This window comes from Sylvia atricapilla, chromosome 19, assembly GCF_009819655.1.
Source record: "Sylvia atricapilla isolate bSylAtr1 chromosome 19, bSylAtr1.pri, whole genome shotgun sequence".
Lineage (NCBI taxonomy): Eukaryota > Metazoa > Chordata > Aves > Passeriformes > Sylviidae > Sylvia > Sylvia atricapilla.
The window spans coordinates 481,221-501,325 of NC_089158.1; positions in this window are offsets into that span (position 1 = coordinate 481,221).

Consider the following 20,105-nt stretch of genomic DNA (forward strand, 5'->3'; position numbering starts at 1 on the left):
AGGTTTGCATCTACTCCTTTTGCTGTAAAATACCAGAAAATACACTTCTGAAATATAAACCAAGCAAATACACCTCTGCTCCTGCCACTCCAGCAAGGAAATTATGGGTTTTCCTTGTGTGATCATGTCTGTGAGCATCCCATGCCACCAGTGGCAGAGCAGCAGCCAAGAGCCCAAGTCACAGAGAAGGATTCCAGTGTCACATGGAACACAATGTGTTTGCTTCAGACCAGTTATGGCTTAAGCAGGACATGCAAAATGAGTGGGAGTTTTAACAATGCTTCTGTTCGGGGGCGCCAGTGCTAAGTGATGGGATTCTGAGGGCAAGCAGAGCCTTGCTGGCCTGCTGGGGTGAGTGAGTGACACCTCACCTTTCTGCTCCTGGGCCTGCTGCCCCTTGGCACACACGGGGGCTGGAGGTGGGAGCAGAAAAAATAAAGACCGTGAAGGACCTAGGAGGCCCTTCAGGAAATCAAACCCTTCTGCTTGTCCAACTGCCATTTGAATTTAAAATCTGGCCCACATTTGAAGAGTGGTTGAAATGAAGTGCTTGGGAACTGGTTAAGTAAGGTTAAATAATGGAAAGCCACAACATTTTGTTTCACCCTTTGACTATTCCGGATGGAAATATTTTAATCTTGCCTTCAAAAACAAAATAACTACACCACCCTCCCCCCAAAAATACCAACCCAAACCCCCCCAAATTCAGAGCACTGTCTCAATTTCTTGTTTCCCTGCCCTTTTCAGTTCCCCTTGCCTGCCTGACTCCCCCTTGCTTGTTTCTGGAGTGGCTTTCTCAAGCCGAGAGGCTCTGCATCTTCCCTTTGAAGTCTTCATCGCCTCCTTGTTGAGCACACTTTGGACAATGGCTCTCTAATTGCTCTTCAGAGAAAATTTCTGACCGACTTGGAAGGGCCCTCTAGCTGTTCCAGGGGGAAGGGCCTGCTCTCAGCAAAGGCTGTGTTTCAGCACCGAGGAGCTGTTTCTGTGTGAGCTTCTCGTGTCAGTGGCAGCCCCGTCGGCCCCAGGACGTGCGGCTCCTACAACAGCCCAGTGGAGCCACCAGGGCTGGCCATGGCCCGAGGAGAAAGATGCCAGGTCTTCCTTCGGCTGCCCGTGGAATTGGTAAGTGAAGGCACTGTGGGGAGTAGCCGGGCACAGGGTGCTCCCCTTCCCTCGGGACACCAAAGGACGCCGTGTCTCCCTGGTATCTGCTGGGGCGATCAGTGACCCCCACACGGGCTGAGAAGTGCCACTCCGTTGTTTCATCACCTTCGTCTGACCTTGGAGGACTCCTCCTAAGCGCCGAGAGGAAATGTCACAGCGCGGCTGTCATTAGAGTTCCGTGATTAGGTGACCAAATCAAAAGGAAAAGGGTTTTTGGATGGGAAAACTGAAACGAAACCGTCTTTAACAATTTCCTGCAGTGGAAAATGGGAGTTAAAATTGCTCCTCAATCAATTAAAAAAGCCCTCAGGCTGATTGATTTTGGAAAGCTTCACTTAATACCTGCATATTTAAATTTAAAGTTGATGAGGCTAGACTTAAACTGGAGACGTTATTCCAAACAAATCCCCTTACAGTATTTTAACGTATTAATCCTAAGTATACAGTAATCTGTAATAAATTCCCTGATCCTTATATGAATTTCATGCCTCTATAAAGGTCGAAGCAAGGCAAGTTTTGGCTTCAGAGGGCTGTGAAAAAGCCTCTGCCACTGGAATATTTCTCCCAATTCCACTGGAGGTCAGTGCAGCCCTACAGTTCTGCTGGCAACACTGTCCTTTTTCACTCTGCTCTTGTTCTACAGCTGAACACAAACCCCTATAGAGCTGTTTTTAAACTAGATTTGTGTAGTAATAAACACAGGCTTAAGAACCGTGTTTCGTGGTTATATTTGGAATATCCTAGCAGCGATGTGAGAATCGCAACTCGTTTGGGTGTTGTTGAGGTTTCTTTCCCTTTCTTATTATTGTGGCAGTTGTTATTCAAGAGCTCGGGGTGATTTTCTTTCCTTGTAAAAGTAAAATTACTTGGAATGAAATTTTCTACTAATCTTCTACTTTCTACTTGGAAAGTAGAAGATTTTGTGACATGTTTTCATAGCTCCAGAGAAAAACACATCCTTGAGTTCCCAGCGTGTCAGAGGAGTGAGATAAGTGTGGTCCAGCATGTGTCCTGTGCACTCAGGGGCTCTGGATCATACTTTTTGTAGGACTTAAGTGTGAACTTGCTCAAGGTGATGCTTTCCTCTCTTTGCCTTCCTGATCTTCGTACTCCTTCCTGGCGCAGGGCATTCACACATCACCATCACCCCTCCTGACTGTGCAGATTCACCTGAGTGAGCTCCAAATCATCTCCTGTGGGAGAAGGTGAGGGAAAGAAACCTAAAAAGCAGCCAACAAAACCTGGGCCAAGTGGTTTAAAGCTATTTCAGGCAGGCTGTTGGGTTGTGGCTGGGCCTCCAGGCCTCGCTGCTCCCTGGGGAACACGCCGCTCCTGTGACATGAGCACAGAATCCTGGGCACACCGTGGGTCTCCAGCCAGAATCCTACTCCTACAGCCCTGCAGGACAGGACAGGACAGGCAGACCCGCTAAAACAGGAGGGCAAAGGAGGACAGAGAAGGGAAATGTGAGTGCTGGGCACCACAGCAGAAGTTTGTCTGCATGGTCGGTGTGTGTGGGCTGCAGCACAGGAGGGAGGTGACAACGCTGAGCAGATATCACAACAGAACCCTGAGTCAAAGGCTGCAGGGTCCCCACATCCCTGCTCCAAACAGGGATTGCTGTGGCCCAGTTCTGCTTCAGAAAACCCCGGTCATGACCAGGCAGGTGACAGGGACCAGGGCCCCCTGTGACAGCCACAGGCTTTGTCAGGCTGTCAGTGGTGTGCCCCCAGGCTGTCTGCCTGCTGCCCAGGCACGGATGAGGAGGAAGGTGAAAGGTTTATCCCGTTCTCTGCTCTCAGAGGCTGGCTGGGGGCAGCCTGGGCACAGCCTGTGGGGTGACTGCAAAAGCAGAGTGCGAAGAGCAGGATGTTTCTGGCCTTGGGGTCTTCAGGCAGGTCCCAAATCCAAAGTTGGATGTTTCTGTTTCAGGTACTTTGTTCCTGCTCATTGATTTACTTTTCAGCTGTACTGGACAGAGAGCTCATTAGGAGACGGGGCTGGAAACCTCAGTTCCACCCCTCCCCAGGCAAAGGAATGGCTCAAATCTTCACATTTGCATCCTTCCTTCCCTGGAGGGGTACTGAGGTGAAAGCTCTCTCTGGCTGAGCTGGCCATAGAGGACACTGTGTCCAGGCTGTTGAGGTCTCAGTTTAATTCTGGGTACATTTAGCTGAGTCAAAGCAATGTTGGCAGAGCACGAGATGATCAGGCTCAGCCTCCTTTATACACTCAAACACAGAGATTTCCAAACATGCTGCTTCGACTGTGGAGGATTTCTTGTGTAGGAGCAATCTCATAAAGGAAATGCTGACAGCTGTATCCACTGGTTAATTTAAAACTCAGCTGGAACAAGACCTGGGCAAAATATTATTGTGAAGTGACTCTCATTCGCTGTTCTATTATTGAAGCAACAAGTTTTACCCTCCTTGTGTCCTTGTACCCTGACTTAATTTCCCTCTTGGCTCCTGCAGTAATATCCTTCTGCACCAGAAGGTCACAGCACTGTCCCCCGCTCCTGCTCTGAGCCTGCTGTTGCTTGTGTATTTTGCATAAACAGAGCCTTTCCCTCAGGAGGGCTGTGGAATGTCTCAGGAGGGTTTCTTGTACACCTGATTTTGGCGGCTCCCTTCCATCCCCACCCTCCCAGCCCATGGTGGGTGGCAAAAAATAAAAGTTCACAGCCTCTCTCTCCACAGCTGGGGTTTGGCTCTTTGGAGAGAAATCAAGAGGGTTCCCAATTCCATTCCTTACCCCTTCACTCCCTATCTCCCTAGAACCATCTCACCTACCAGGGTCATATTTCTCCCAAAATAAAGGAACCTCTGCTGAGTGAAAGAGATCCCCTCTCCCAGTCTTCCACATCTCTGAAGCAGCTCATCAACATAACAGCCTTTTCTCTTCTAAATCCTATGATTTCCACGTCTTCCTCATGCTTTCATTCAGAAAAAAAGGCTCTTTATAGGCCAGAACTAGGAAAGCTGGAAACTTTGCCTTTCTTTTTAGAATTAACAAGTTTTTCTTCCAAGTGATTTTGTTCAATATTTTCTTTATAGTTCTCTACCCCCTCTATGACTTATTTTATGCTAATAGTTCCCTAAGTATTATTAATTAGATTTTTTTAAGTTAGAGAAAGTTCTTGAAAGTTAATTAAAAGTTCCACGAAGTAATTGGGCAAAAGTAGCTATTCTGTTCTAAAAATTAAACCTCTATAATTAAAATCCGATATTCATTTAAAGATTCAAATGGGGTGTTTATGACTCATTTGTTTTTTGTTTGGGTTGTGGGGTTTTTTTTGTTGTTTGTTTGTTTATTTTGGGCTTTTTTGGCCACTTTGGGAATGTAATTGCTCAGCAGAGGAAAATCAATTCCAGCCCTGGTGCTTCCATGCCTTGTTTCCCCTCTCTGGGAAACAGGACACTCCTCTCACCCCAGTGTGGAACCCAGGGAATGACTGAGGCAGGAGTGGAGGGACAGGGACTCATGTTTGCAGATATCTTGATCTCTTTCCCCTAACAGCTTGTCACATTTTTTTCTTTCTCTAGGATGTAAAAAAAATTGTTGTATTGTTATCTCAAGGCTGGAATATAGATCTCAGAAGCTTATCAGCATCTCATATTTGCCAGCGAGAGGCTGTTTACTGCACATTCCAATAACAACCAGGCTGGAAATCCACACATAACAGATCCAAAGGAGTCTTGGGGGGAGAATTTGGGTGTTGGTGTAAATCCCAAGGGACTCCTTTCACTACAGTGTGTCTGTCAGGGGGAGGTTTGGATCGTTCCCTTGGCCCTGGTGCTCTGGATGGATGGAAAGGGAGAGAACCCCATGGCCAAGGCTGTGTTTCTGTGTTGTCTCCACCACTGGAGTGCTCAAAGAGGCATGGAAAAAGGAGAATTAAGCTTTTCAAAAGTGAATTTTGTGTAATGATCCAACTTCAGACACCAGGCAATGGACATGATTTTCCAACTTTGCATTTCTGGTACACCAAGCCTGCTCATGGAAGCCTGAGTGGCTGTGCATGCCCAGGGATGTCTTTGGAGTCCCTCAAAAACCCAAGTGTAACACCACACTGCAAAAACCCAGAAGACCCAAGCCTGGGTAACGTCCTCTAATTAATGGTAACTAATTATCACCTTCCTCCTTTGGCTCTTGAAGTATCCCAAAGTCACCCCTTCATGCACTGATCAAGGTGAGAAACCAGCTTAGGTCTTCCTTATGTGTTCCAGAGCTCAGTGCTAAGTAGATGTACATCATTATCATAGAGTTATTAATTATTGTGCTCAGCAGATATCACCCATTCCTCTTGGAATGGCTTTTGCCTCTCTAAAATGTTCAGCACGCCAATAGAACAAGAGAGTGGTGTAATAACCGGCACATAATTAATAATTGTCAATAACGAGTGCATAATCAAGAGAGAACACCTCGTGCTGTGTTTAGGAAATGGCTGGGCCCCTCTTTGGGCCACAGGGTTATTAAGAGCTATTTTTACTGAACAACTATTTTGGGAGCACCAGAGTCACAAGAAGGAGAAATAAATTTTACTTAAAATCTAAAAGGAGTCAATAGGAATTAATTGAAAACTTTTTAAATCTGGAAACATTTAGATCAACTGCACAAACAGAGGCTGCAGCAGCAGAGAGTGTGCTGTGAGCAAACAACAAACTCCAGTAATACAAATGTCACCCACAGAAATAATCAAGAATAATCAAGATCCTTGTTGAATTAGCACAAAGAGAGAGCTCATTTGTCCTTGGGCTGGACAAGGGGAGGAACTTTTCTAAGGATATTACTGCTACAAGGCAGCAGAGCAGCACACTGAGCCCCTCATCAAGGTGAGGGCTGTTCTTGTGGCAGCTTTCTAGGACAGGATGTGAGAGGTCTGCAGGAGACACCCAGGGAAAGAAGCTCACAGTCACAGCAGAATTCAGAGCTGGGAACTGCCACCTCAGCTCCAGGTGACAGTGGGACCCACCTCCTGACAAACCACATCGTCCCCCTGATGCCTTTTGGAGCTACCTAAAAACAGAGGCCAGACAACATTAAGGAAATAAAAAGCAGGTATATTTATTAAAGGGCCTTCAGGTACACTTTAGGCAGACAAAGCTCCCCAGTGGCTACACCCAAAATGGACAATGGGTTATGGCTTTTCACACTTACGAGTTTGGTCCATTTGCATATTGGGGGTTCATCTTCCAATTCCAGCTTCAGGTAATGAAGTCATTGACCCCAAGTTTGCTCCCCTCAACTCACTTTAGTTTCCGTCTCTCAGGCCTGAGGCAGTGAGGGGTCCTTGATCCCCAGGCCTGGAGAGGAATTGTTGTGTCTGCCCAAACTGGGGAAGCAGCAGCTCACACTGTGTGTGGAGTTTAGAGTTCTACACTAAAGAATGGCAGCATTACAAATAAGGAAAATATAAAAGCTAAAATCCTAAGGCATCGTTCTGCTCCTGGGGAGGTGCACAGCACCCTCATCATCACCCCGAGGTGGCACAGGAGCCCCCTGTGCCTGCTGCAGCCCTGGTGAAGTCCTGGGTGTCTGCCCTGTGCCACCTTGGCTCTGCTGGTGGCTGGGAATGGGTTGGATCTGTCAGGGCAATGGCAGAGGCATTCTAGCCCAAATCAGGGGCAAATCCCTCCAGCATGACCCAGAGAGGTGCACTGGGACTTACTACACCAGATTTTAGCCCTTTCAGGGCTGCATTTGCCTCCAGAGATGTCTGCAAAGAGTGGCAGTTGTCCCCAGAAAGAGCCTGCAGAGGTACTTCAGGGCTAGGCACTGATTTTTGAGCATCTCATTTAGGTCTGTTGAATCTCAGCTTTAAAATCCTTCCCTGCATGATTTTGGATAAGTCACTTCACAGCCCTAGACCTCAGGATGTCTCAATGAGGTTGATATTTCTAAATTTTGAAAGAGATAATAATAATTCCTGAATATTAACCACTGTGCACCGAGGACTCTAATAAAGGCAATTACAGAAATAAACCACTAGTTGATAACCACATAGAAAAAGAAGAAGAAAAAAAAAAGAAGTTATTATTCCCCCAGCATTATCTCTGTGCTCTGCACTAGTACATTTTAAGGCAATCTCAGCTGAAAAGATGAAGACATAGCCATTCTTATAAACAAGGATATTTCAGTCAATAGATAGAAAGCTCTAAAGGGTTCCAGCTTTGCTGAAGCACTGAGAGACTGAAGATTGAAAGAGGTGGGGAGAATTAATTAGACTTCTGATATTATCCTCCCAAATAAAAGTAATAAGTAAATCTCCAAAAAGGAAGACCTGATTCATATTCAAACATTTAGAGAATAAACAGCTGCTGATTATCCTATCTAGCCTAGTCCTTATCCTTTAAGGCTGCAATAAGTGACCTCTTAATCCCAGGCAAAAGACTGCATGAGCATCTGGAATTGAAAAAGAAAGCATATTTCCTTCACTATTCCAATTTCCACTCAATTTCAGTATAAAGTTGTTTGTGTGTCTCTTTTTTTTTTTTTTTTTTTTTTTTTTTTTTAATTTTTTGGGGTCCCTCCAGCGATGAGCTTCTGATAATGAGATTTTTGTGCATCTGAATACTTTTTTTGCAGCTGGTTTTTTCTCCCCCTTCTCTAAATAGGACTGCAGTCCTTCAGCTGGGTTATATCTCCATTGTACTGGCCATGCTCTTAAAGCACTTACAGCAGTAATTTCTGGGCATGATGGACAGACTCAGCAATAACCTGATCCTGCAATGCACTGAATAAGCCTTTTAGCATTTAGCACATGGACGCTAATGTGCTGGGAAGTAATTGCTTAGAGGTTCCCAGCTTCAATATAATAATGCAGGGATTGCATTTATACAGCGGGCAGCAGAGGGAAAAGAATTATTATTGGCCAAACTTCCTCTCTCCCATTTTTATTAGTACAGTAGGAGAGAGGTGAAGGTAAACTTGAGGTGATCCCAGGTTCCCACATCCCCTGAGCACCAGGGGCTGTGTGTGGATGCTTAAAACATGGAGAAATTCCACTGACTTCAGCCCATTTACTCTGATTTTACGCCAGCATTCCTGAGAGAAAGGCCTGGCCATTAATATCCTCTTTCACTACAGCAATGCTGAAACGAGTGAAAGATTAAAAAGCCAATGATGACTTGGGGGGAAAAAAAAGAAAAAAAAAAAAAAAAAGAAAAAAAAAAGAAAAAGAAAAAAAAAGTAGCTTTACAGTAAATACGTAAACATGCAGGCAGCAATTCCCTGTGTGAGCTCAACTTATAAAAAGCTCTGTGGAGTTAGCAGGAGAACAAACTGTGTAGAAGCACCAAAGTTTTGTATTTCCACTTATGCGAGTAATTACTCCAGCCCTCATCAACATTTCTCTGCCTAAATAGCCTTTATAAATTAAAAATGCCTAAACTTTAAATGAAAACTAATTTAGGTGTTTATTATTAAAAACTTTTTTCCCTGGACACTTTGGGTTCATAAATGATTATTGAACAGTTTTTGGTATAGTTTTGCCATCACTTTTTCCCCTTTCCTAAGCACTGCAAATGACTCCTTAGCAGCACACAGAGTGGGACCACCTTTAGGATACAGAAATGCTGCTTGAAGACAATTTCTTTTTAAAATACTTGATTTTAGAGCTTCCGAGAGAAAAAAAAAATTATTCAGAAGGCCAAAATAGAATAAAAAAGAACAGCTTTCTCAATCTATTATTAATACCAATAAATGGGAGCTGGCAGATTTAAAAGCCAAGTTGTAATGCATTTTCCTGGAGCAGTGAGCCTTTAAACAAGTTTGAGTTATTGAGATTGTGTAGTAAAAACTGGTAAAACGAAATATCTTTTCAGATAGGATAATAAAGATGGGGTATATTAACATCCCCTTCCTGGGAAGCATGGGGACAGAGGTGCTGTTGGCTGCTCTGCTTTATGGTCTGGGCTGGGGAAGGCTGGCAGGTAACTGCACAACTTCATCCTTGAAACTCCCTGCTGCAGCCTGGGAATTTGGGGATGGGAATGAGGGAGAGCCATGGCCCTGCTCCTGAAAGGTCTCTTTCAGGAGGCTTTTTTAGCCAGTGCCTCCAAATGGGATGTTTCCTCTGCCTGGATGGTGGGCTGAGCCTTTCCTTGATGCCTTGGGATTTTAGCTTTTATATTTTCCATTTATTTGTAATGCTGCCATTCTTTAGTGTAGAACTCTAAACTCCACACACAGTGTGAGCTGCTGCTTCCCCAGTTTGGGCAGACACAACAATTCCTCTCCAGGCCTGGGGATCAAGGACCCCTCACTGCCTCAGGCCTGAGAGATGGAAACTAAAGTGAGTTGGGGGGAGCAAACTTGGGGTAAATGACTTCATTATCTGAAGCTGGAATTGGAAGATGAACCCCCAATAGGCAAATGGACCAAAGTGTTAAAAGTATGAAAACCTATGGTCTGTCTTGCATTTTGGGTGTAGCCACTGGGGAGCTTTGTCTGCCTAGACTGTACCTGAAGGCCCTTTAATAAATATACCTACTTTTTATTTCCTTAATTTTGTCTGGCCTCTATTTTCAGGTAGTCCCAAAAAGGCATCACCATGGTGCTTCAGCAGAGTGGCAATGTGGTGTCAGTGCCTGCTGCTCTGAGAGGAATGGGAGCAGCACCTTGAAGGAACAGAGGGAATGGGGCACAAAGGGACACCTGAGCCAGAGATCCTGCTGGTCCCACGCTCACCAGAGCCCTGCTCTGCTCCTGAGCCCTGCCACAAAACAAGAGCCCAGCCTGGCACTGCCTCCCCAGGGAAACTGAGTCCAAGCATCAGGACTCTGGGGCACTCCAAAGGCCTTGAATTAAACTCTTGTTAACCCAAAAGCTGTCAGTAGGCCTGAGGCAGCAAAGGTCTGAGGGAAGTGCTGCCAGACCTGCCCGAGAAATGACTGGAGGATGGCAGAGGATGGGGCCAGGCAAGAAGGTGCCAGTGGTGGGATGGAAAGGGAGTGCTGGCAGTGGGGAGCTCAGCTGTCAGTCACAGCAGCCTGGGCTTGTCACTCAGGACCCCTGCCCTGCCACACACTCCCCAGTTGTCAATGTTCCCAGGTGCCTTGGCATTTTCCTGGTCTCAAGTTTGTTAGTTCAAATGTAATTAATGTCTAAGAATACATTTTATTTTAACACCTGCAATCCCCCATATCTTCATGATCCTCACCCCAGTAAAGACAACTGCAACTCACTTTCCTGCTGGCTTCACCAGGGAACCTAATTCAGATTTCTTGTTTCAGCAGAGGACAAACAATCTCTCCTAGCTGAAGTGTCCAGCTGAGAACCACCCTCTCCCTCTTTGGGCATGTATGAAACTGAGATCACCAGGTAAAGGGAGATAACAAACTTAAGCAGCTGAAGTTTGGCAAGAAGTGCCCACCAGCATCCTGTGAAAGTGAGACGCCTGCTCTGAAATGTGAATGCTTGCAACACTTGTGACAATCTTACCTGTCATTGCACAGGGAGCCTTCCTGCTAGCTCTGAGAAAATGAAACCCATGCCTCTGACTTTAAGGACTTTCTTTGGATGAATTTCCTCATTTATTAATTATTATTATTTATTTTTGTATCCTCTATAAAGTGGCATCCTGCTGCAAGCTTCTGCTCTAGTTTCCCCTCCTCCTCGGGCAGATGCAGCCCCACTGCACCTGGTGGTGCTCAAGGCAGAGGGTCAGCTCAGCTGCATTCAGGATGTGGAGTTTGCCACGAGCATCCTCCCTCTGCCTCCCGAGCTGCTCAGCTGCATGTTAAGAGCAAAACCAGCAATAATACATCTGTAACTGCTCGGGGAAAGAGCATTTTAAAGGTAAAGAAAGAAATTTAAGAAAGTGAAAAAAAAAAAAATGAGCAGAGATAAGGCTGAGACAGTGCCAAAGAGATGGAATATACATCTCAGAGAAAATCTAAAAGCAGATCATTACCCAAAAAATACTAGCTGTAAGCAACGGTTTGTAGTGCAGAAGGAATATTTACCCACCGAGCTTTTGATAGTCTTTCTGTTTCTTTCTTTTTCTTCCACCCGGGAATGATTTTATGCAGAGGATGGAGGTGGGGGTTTGGAGATGGTGGTGACTGGATCTGGTGTCTTATCCTAAACCTGCCCCTGCCCTGTGGGGCTCCCTGGCTCATTAACCCTTCCGTGCCTGGGGGGGCCGGGGGCTGCTGTGCTGGGAGCTGCACACCCCCGAGGCAGGGAGGGCTCGAGCCAAAGGGGAAATCATTTGGATAACCACAGACCAGCTGTTTGGGGTCACACTCAAAGTCTCTTTGAGCATCTCCTCCCCAAACAGTGGGTGCTTTGAGCAGGGTATTTACAGAGTGCTCCCACTACTGCCTCAACCCTTCGCTGCTCAGGGGCCTCTTTGACCCAGAAAAAGGATTTTTGTGTTAAGAAAGCAAGAGATGGGCTGTGAATTTCAATTCTGTGGCATCTTTTCTTTTGCAGTTGGTGCGTCTTATTCCTGTTTAGTTTAGCTCACTTTCAAGCAGATTAAACTAAACTTGGTACACAGCACTCTCATTATAGGATAAGTGCTCACAGAGAGAGCTATTCAGGAACAATTATTCTGATTTAAACATTTCTGAATAATTCTATGCAAAGGCAAGTCCTGAACAGAGAGACAGTGGATGGATGTGACATACAGATGGGGGAGCACAAGGAGCTGTAATTCAGTGTATGAGTGTTTGTGCTGGAGTCCATCTTCCAAATGTTAACTCATCCAATCAGGAGGAGAAACCCTCCAGGTGATCAATATATCCAATGAAGACTGAGGTGGTCATGGTGAATTCTGACCATTCAATATGCCCAGCTAACTCCTCCTGAATGAGGCACAGAGCAAACACTCCCTTAAAATAATTTAGCAAATAGGTTTGAATAATAAACACAATCCAGAGAAATCTGCTTAACAATTTGCAAACAGAAAGAAAGAGCAGCATTCTTTTAATGAGCAATCCATTATGAATTATTCACACAGCTCTAATTAACATTAAGATTCCTAATTTTTCCAGGAGGCTTTACTGTAAGAACACTTTATGATTCCTTTGCATTTTCCGCCCCCTCTGAGCTCTTCCAGACGTTCAGGAAGAAACCCCCACCAGCCTTCTTTGGAAGTCTCTTCATTTGGCAGGGGTTGAAATGAAGACACAGCAAATAATTTGGTGTTTTTCACCAAAGTGTGCAAAGTGCACATCAGCCTCTGCCACTGTCATTTGCAATAATTTGGGCAGTTTTTACACTGATGCAAAACAGCTCTGCAGGTGAGTGAAAGTGGTGATTTAGAGTGGGCTCGAGTGTCACAGGGACATGAGATTTGTCCTTCATATCTTGTTTGGTGGTGGATTTCTTTAGCTGTAATGGCAAAATGACCACTGTAATTCTTAAAGTCCAAATTTCCAATGATATTTTGGGGCTGGAAAATACAAAGTACATGCCCAAATGGCTGTGGCAACATAACACATGAATAGAGCTGAAAATAAGTTAAAGGGAAAAGAGAATTTTCCTAATTTTTATGTATACAAAACAAGTGTATCCACCAATATTCTTTTTACTACTTTCCTGCAAACACAGAAATCTCGGAGTGTAATAAATTCTCTCTTTTTGCAAATATTTAACTAAAGCAGTAATACCTTTTTTAGTGAAAGTATTCCCAACAATGGGAGCTGCACATTTTTGGTCTGGAATACAGTGAGAGTATGTATGAGTCAGCATTATCCACTTATTATGGGTGGGAGGAGGCTCCTACATTGCTATTTGAGCACAAAGATTTACACCACAGCCAAAATCAAATATATAGAGAACACCAAGATTAAAGACAGCCTTAATTCTGGATTTATGGAAATTAAATGTTAGGGGTTTTCATTACAGATGAGCTGGGCTAAAAATGAATCCTCATTAACAGAATGCTATGATACGTGGTTACATCTTCCTTGTTGGCCAGAATGTGCCATCTCTGAATTTAGCTCAACAATTTCAGATGGCATTTTCCTGCTCCCTCCTCCTCCTTCACAGTTCAACAACAGGAATAGCTCTTACAGAAGGACAGAAGTTGTTTTTCATTAAAATATCGTAGTTTAGGGGGAAAAAACCCAGCCTGATCCATCTCCTCTCCCTGCATGTCATTAAACACAGTCAGCATGCAGCATCTCAGGTGCCTTGCAGGTGACATCCTCACTATCTTCAGAATCAAGGCCACTGCTTCCCTCAGCTCTCAGGCTTCTGGCTCACCAGCACTTCCCTCTTGCCTTCGCATTTCCAAATCAAACACATCTTTATTAACCTCTGACTTTCTAGAGAAAAGCCCGAGGTTTCCCTGGGGAAATAAAAATGAAAGCCATGCCACTATTGAAGAAATATGTACAGCTGGTTAAAACAAAGACAATCTTGGAAAAAAACAAGGAGAAAAGGTTAGAAAAGTTTAAAACCTGGGTGTGCACAGAGTCACAGTGTACCTAAGAGCCTTATTACACACTGCTGTCTGACAGGGAAGGTGAGATTGAATGGAGCCTGAAGGTTATGATTTGTAACTACCAAACACCTATCCAAGTAATACTTTATTTGGAAACAATGTTTTTTATCTCTTGGCAAATCTGGGGCTCTATCCTTCTTGGGGACTTTCAGCACAGTTGTGATGCAGCTTTGTGAACGGTACCAATTAAAAAACAAAAGGCTTCCCAGAGGAGACAGTAGTTAGAGACCCAAAACAATTCAGGCAGAAGACTTTTCCCTGGGCTACTGAGGCAGTCATCAGGCGATTGCATTCCGGCCTTACTTAGAAATTGAAATGATATAGAACCACAGTCCTTCCCCTCAGACACAGAAACAGTACAAGGGCAGAATGTGGTTGTCAAGGATGGAAACTTTTTCATATTGTCATCAAATTCATGGATACACATGTATGAAATTCAGGCAAGGCACTGGCTGTGCAGCCTCTGCTGCCTTTTCACCATGCTAGGATGTTTAGGTGAATGTGGAGAGCCTCCAACCCTCACCTGTAGCACATCTGCTAAGGTCCAGTTTTTGACTGGCAATGCCCCAATTAAGGTGCACACGAGACCATACTCCAAAGTCAATAGTATGGATTTTATTTGATAGTAAATATGAGAAAGAGAGAGAAAAAGCAGGAGAAAGAAACAGAAAAGAGGTAGGGTGGACAGAAAGAGAGTCGCAGAGATTAAAGGGAATATCACTCTGCAGATTCCACTGATGTCCTGGATCTTCTTCAGCTGGTCTTGGTGGTGAGGGTGCTTTGAAAAGCAAGGAATCCAATGGATTAATATCTGCTCAGGCCAGGATGGGGATGCCCAGGTACTTCCCCCAGTGGGGGACAGTTGGACACTGTCTCTTGCAGCAGACTCTGGGTCTGTTGCATCATGTTGTGTCACATGCAGTCCTGTGGTGCAAGGCCTCAGGAGTGAGTCTGGGAAGCACTTTGGGGGGGTTTTCATGGATTATGGCACTCCATGTGAACGTCCAGTGGACGTTGCTGGGGGTTTGGGGGTTTCACAGCTGGGCTTGTGTAAAGGAGGATGGGTGTTCAGTGCCTTTGACCAGAGGTTACACCACACACTTGAAACCTCTGCAGTCTGTGCAAACCTGCCCTCTGTGGGTTCTCCCACCCCAATCCCAGCCAGGATGATTCTCAACACAGCTGCTGGGTTTGGCTTTCTACTGGGTGCATTCTTCTCCCTCAGCCTGAAATGTCTGAACAACAGCGACCCCTTTATCTTATCTGGGCGGCTTCACTCACAATCCAAAGTTCCAATCAGGCCCCTCCCAGAAGGGGTGGGCTTCTGTGGGTGCGGCTTTTATACAGTTTTTTCTGTAGTGGGCAGAACTCTTTCATGACAATGTTTAAGTCATGGCGCATTTCAGTCCCTGACAAAGCGACTGTAACAAGGAAGGCAAAGCATGAATTCAACATCTTAACTTCAGTGCTCATCAGCGTTTCTAGCTGGGCAAGGCTTTACTGCTCACTCTGGGGCCAAAGACCACAGGGCTCAGGTCGGTGCGCACAGGCAGATGCCTTTTACAGCGCTGGAGCGATCTTAATTCCTTCCCAATTTGCTGGAATATTCCAACAACCGATGTTGGGAGGCGCTGGTGTCTCTGCTGCCATTGTCCTCCTATTGCTGTAATTCTGCAAGGAGGGACAGCTGCAGAAGCTGGGGCTCTGAGGGCCTGTCACCCACGGCGACTGCAAGACTGGCACCTGCAGTGGTCTGGATGGGCGGCTTGTCCAAAACTGCCCAGTGAGCAGAGACTCCTCCAGGGCAGACTCCTCCAGGGCAGACTCCTCCAGGGCAGACTCCTCCAGGACAGACTCCTCCAGGACAGACTCCTCCAGGGCAGTGCCCCTGCTGTCCCGTGCTCAGGTCCCAACAGGACCCGATGTCCCCGTGCTCAGACGCTGCAGTGGTGCAGTGGCACGGTGCCGGTGTCCCCGTGTCCCTGGTCCTGTCGCTGGGGTCCGATGGCAGGTGAAAGGGATGGAGTGTGCCCTGGCTCCCGGTGCCCAGCCCTTGCCCTGGGCTGGAGGCCGGCAGGGCCCGGCGGCTCCTGTCGCTGCCCGGCTGAGCCCCGGGGAGCCTCTCCTGCTGCCTGAACGGCTGTGGTAAATCAAGATTAAACTCCAGTCTCTGCTGCATCATAAACCCTTTAGCTCTTTAGCACTGGTGGAGAGGCAGTACCACTCTCAGCCTCATCAGGAATTGTTTCCTCTCACAGATGTTCAGTGACCGTAACTCCCCAGAGCCTCTTCCCTCCCCTGCTCACTGCAGACAGACAGCGCTGCACTCTGAGGACAAGTGATGCTAGAATGAAGAGGTTGTGGGTTGTTGTTTTTTTTTTTTCCTTTTTTAAATAAAATAGACAACAGTCCATAAATACAGTCCTCCTGCCTGATCACTACTCCCCTCTGTTTCCCTCTGGCATTGTCAGAAAGTGGCTTGTGGAACAACCTCTTAAAAATCTATCGGCAAGAAGAAGGGAAATTGTTCTCAGCGACAACAATGCTGTACACATATTTGTATATTTATTCTGAAGATCAAATTGATAACAACAGGTCCCTTCATGGCTGCTGATTTATCTGCTGAGCAGGTATCTGTGCCGTCTGCAGTGCATGGCCATAACTGTCATGGCTGATACAGGGATAAGATGAATAACCTCTACAGATTTCAGGTACAAGTAGGAAAATGTAATCATAACTCACTTTAGAACCAAGTGACACATATTTGTACTTTGCCTATCACAGACTAGCAAGCCTTTCCCTTTTATTTTGCATTCATAGACCTGTGATGCAGATCAATCTTTTCTTCAGTTTGTTAATGTTGTTGTCACTCAACTGAAATTTATTGTCACATGACTCATGATTGGGAGACAGTTTCATCTGATGAATATTTGCTTAATTTTCCATATTCAAATTTCCTCTCCTAGCTTGACTCTGCAGCACAAAGACTGAGACTTTGGTCGGTTCTAACCTATTTTCCCAAACTAGCAGCGGTAAATGTCACAATATTTATAAATTGAACAAGAACAGAAGTCAAAGGAGCAAAATAACATAAATATGAAATCCTAATCAGCCTCGGATGCTTTAATGAATGATCTCAAATGCTTGTGGGCTGATTTCTCATGGGAGACCTGGCCTCAAAGGACCCTGTTTGGGTCATGATTTGCTTCCTCATGGTAAATAAAAACCATGAAGTGCAGCAGTCCTGTGCAAAGGCTGTTAGAAAAGCAGCTTTGCCTACTTTGGGCAATTTTTTAGGACTATAAATGCCTCTTGCACTACCAATCTCTCCAGGTTTCCTCTGGATTTGATGCCTTAGTGCAGCAGCAGTGGGGCATCACCCTCTGTTACCGTGGCCAAGGTGGCAGGGCTGGGCTCTCTGCACCCTCTGGCTTTTTGGGTGACCCTGGGCAGGGTGAGGCCACTTCTGCTGTGCCAGCACAAGGGCAGATCTGGCTGTTGCAGAGAAGTCTCTCCTGTCAAACTTCACTGAGCAAAGAACTTAACTTTTCTTTTCTTTCAATCTTTTTTTAGAGGTTATAAATATTTATGAAGAGCCTGTCAGTCATCTTTAGGGTTTCTGACTGAGTGTGTCACAAGAGAAGGGCTTTTATGATGATTTATAGTAAATTGCAGTAAATTGCTTTCCTGTCAGGGAGCACAGAGGAATTGCACCATGCCAGGGGATACAGGCAAGGTGCCCAGGATGGCAGAGATGCTCTGGGGTGAAATGCTCCCTGCCCGGGGGACACTGTGAAGTCTGGGCACTTCCCAAGTGTCACTTCAGTCCTCAAACTGCAGTGAGGTATGGCTGGGAGAAACTCCCTCTTCTTGGGCAGAAATCACAGCAAATGTTCCTAATCTGGCAGGTGAATCACTTTCCTGGATTTCTGCACAGCTAAACATTCCCTGCACACAGAAGTGCAGTGCACACCCTCTGGAAGGGCATGTTCCCTCAGTTACCACACACTGCTCCAGCCCTCCTCTGACTGCATCCAACAGCAACACTCACAGATTTTCCCACCAGCAGGATTTGGGGCCTTGAAGGGATGTAGAAGTGGGCCTGACATATCAATGTAACAGCAAGTGTTTGAGACACATTCTGCACAAAAAAGCAAATGAAGACAGAGCCAGGGGTGCTTTGTTGCAGGTGTTCGAAGGAGACAGAGACTTGTGTAGAATCACATAATAAATGGACCTTAAAGATCCTGTTTCAACCCCCTCTAGTAATGAAAGACTCTCTCCCACAAGCCACATCCCTGTTGTCCCAAAGCATAACCAGCTCTTCCTCCTTGTCTCTCAATGACTCAGTCCTGACCAGTTTGAAACAAATAAAGTGTGGTATTTTTTAAATGTGCCCCAATTCCATCTGATTTTGCTGGTCATTATTAGGACTACAAAAGACTAAGGGAAAAACTGATGGCACCCCAAGACTGGAGCAAATCCTCCATGGATCTCAGCACTTTAACATGGAGCACACCACTGCATTACCATCCCCACTCCAGAGCCATGCTATTATTCTTTGGCTGATTCCATCCCTTTATATTTTACTCATTAAAGTGGGGGAAGAATGTCAAGTTCACATTTTGCCCAACAAGTAAGAAGTGTGAAGATGGGAACTGCTTTTGCATTAATTGAATCAAGGATGACAGTGCAAGTGGCTTTAAGCCCCATAAATCTAGACAGGCTCCTGTCAGATAAAGTATCAATGTGCTTTATCAAACTTTGTCCATAGATTTATAGAGTGCTCAGGCCACAGATCTGTAGTTCCTCAATGTAATCACTTCAGCATTTTCTAGCTATGGTAGGCAAGATCCATGTGAAATAATGGAATTTATTGACAGAGAAGCAGGCACTGCAATTTTGCTGTTGTTTAGAAAAATTGCCCATCAATGAAGTGCTGGTGGAGAAAGAAAAAAGATATTACAGTAAGATGACTATCTCCTGACTCCTGCTGAATTGGTAGTTGAGCCATTAACTTCCAAGGAGGGAAAGAAGTGGCCACTCTTCCAGACAACTGCTCTGGCTTGTACTTAGAAATTGTACTGCTCCAAGATGATAAAAAAACCTAAATAAAAGCAAACCTCAAACTCTAGACTTGTTCCAGTCTGCTGAATTGCTTCAGTCATGGGTTGCAAGTCAGAAGTCTGGGTTTTGTCAGGGTTGTTTTGGTTCAGCTATCACAATATTTAACCTTGTAATTACATAGGTTTGTCTTTGCAAGATTTCTGTTCACATTTCACAGTCTATTAAAATGTGTAACTACCACTGATCACATGAGGAAACTGTGTATCAAGTTCCTTGCAGCATTGGAGGATACAGAGTGCGTGTATTCAGGCAGGGCCGTTTAAATGAGGCTGAATACAATCCCTTATTTTTTTATTTTTTTTTTTGCTCTGCTCTAAGTCCTCTGACTTAGAGGACTTGCTTTAAGGAAGGAAACAGAGGAGTCTTGCCAGGAATTCATAGCAGAAGAGGGTTTATAATTACCTCAGGTAGTGGGAATGCATGTTCACGTGAGCATCAATTTATAATGCACTGTGCTCTTGAAGCATCCTTTTCCGAGATGGCTGCAGGAGCTGGCACATGGTCCAGTGCTCTGGGAGCAGGAATTTGGGATCTTGCTGTGCTGAACGTGACTGCAGGACGGGACTGCAAATGTTTCTCCAGATCACCTTGATTCCAGCAATTAGCACGACCTCCCTCTGTAGTGACTGTCCTCGAAGAGTGCTCAGTCTTGGAATCTTTCCTTAAAGAGTTTCTATTTTCCACCTGTCAACACCTGAGAGTGTTTTATGATTGAATGATGGCTAGTGCTCCAGCCAGAGGAAGAGCTCTCCCAAGAACACACCTATGCTGCTGTAGAAAAGCCTTGATCATGTAATCAGCACATAATGATGCAGCCTGTCTCCCACTGGTTTCTATTAATCCTGTTTCCCCAGCATACTTTGATGCCTGTTCTTGCTCCAGTTGCTGGTGCAAGCTGCTCAGACATGTCCACTGGCTGTGCTGCTGGATGGACACCTTGGGACTCCAGACAAGCTTCTTTCCTCCTTTATTTCCACAGCTACAGGGTTGATGCACAGGAAAAGAAAGGCACCCCTGCTGGGCAGACACGCCTCATCCCTCATTCTCCCATGACAATGACAGCAATACAATGTCACACACTCATTAACTTCATCCTACTGCCAAATCACTTTGTGGGACACAGAGGTGGGAATCAGCTCTTTCTTCTGTGCAGCAGCAGCTCAGGCCCCCAATGAAATCAGGGCTCTGTTGCTCCAGGCAAGATAAACTTGCTTGGAAATACTCCTGGCCTTGAGCACACAATGTTCAGGCAAAGGAAGGTGGAATGCGAGGCAGAAATCCTAAAGAAAGAAGTGACTTGCCTCAGGCTACAGGAGAGGTCAGTGGCACAGGCAGGGCCCAGGGAACTTTC